This window comes from Chiloscyllium punctatum, chromosome 16 (assembly GCF_047496795.1).
Source record: "Chiloscyllium punctatum isolate Juve2018m chromosome 16, sChiPun1.3, whole genome shotgun sequence".
NCBI lineage: Eukaryota > Metazoa > Chordata > Chondrichthyes > Orectolobiformes > Hemiscylliidae > Chiloscyllium > Chiloscyllium punctatum.
The window spans coordinates 78,193,466-78,194,098 of NC_092754.1; the positions used below are offsets into that span (position 1 = coordinate 78,193,466).

The 633-nt window shown below is 42.2% G+C and overlaps 1 non-coding gene across 1 annotated transcript; it reads right to left on the bottom strand.

The window, feature by feature from the left end:
• Positions 1–243: 243 nt before the first annotated feature.
• trnas-gcu (transfer RNA serine (anticodon GCU)) lies at positions 244–325 on the bottom strand. Its single transcript has one exon. It is a non-coding gene; the product is annotated as a tRNA-Ser (tRNA).
• Positions 326–633: the final 308 nt, after the last annotated feature.

Sequence of the window (633 nt, forward strand, 5' to 3'; positions counted from 1 at the left end):
TTTCCTGGATGTCTTTCATACGAAAAAACGTTCACAGCAACTTGATTAGCAAAAGGAAACCGCGATTCCTTTCATTATCCCAAAGCAACCTACATTTCAACACAGCTTAGTCAAGAGGCTCAAACCATTCTTTGAAATTTTGTAATCGCGTAAATGCATATAAACTGACCATTAGCGTTCCAGTTTCAACACGACAGCTGTGATCATCTGAAAACAGCACCACGAAAATGCCATTGATGACAGTAACGAGAGTGGGATTCGAACCCACGCGTGCAGATCACAATGGATTAGCAATCCATCGCCTTAACCTCTCGGCCACCTCGTCACAGATGCTGGAACAGCTATGACCTTATGAATAATTGAATTGGGTAAATTATGCAGAGCAGCAGATATTTCTCCCTGGTGTTGGTAAAATGATAAATAACATAGTACGGTTCCAAGACTATGGTCTGACCCCTGGGTTGTGGGGCAAGTGCACTCCCACTGTCACACAATGCACACAGTGATCTGAACAAAAATGAGGAAATGAATATGTAACAAGGTCTGTTGAATTCTGTGAAGATTTGAAGTCAACGGAATGAAGAACCCGAGACAGCAGGAGGTGTTCTTTCAATAAAGAGTTGAATAGAGCTC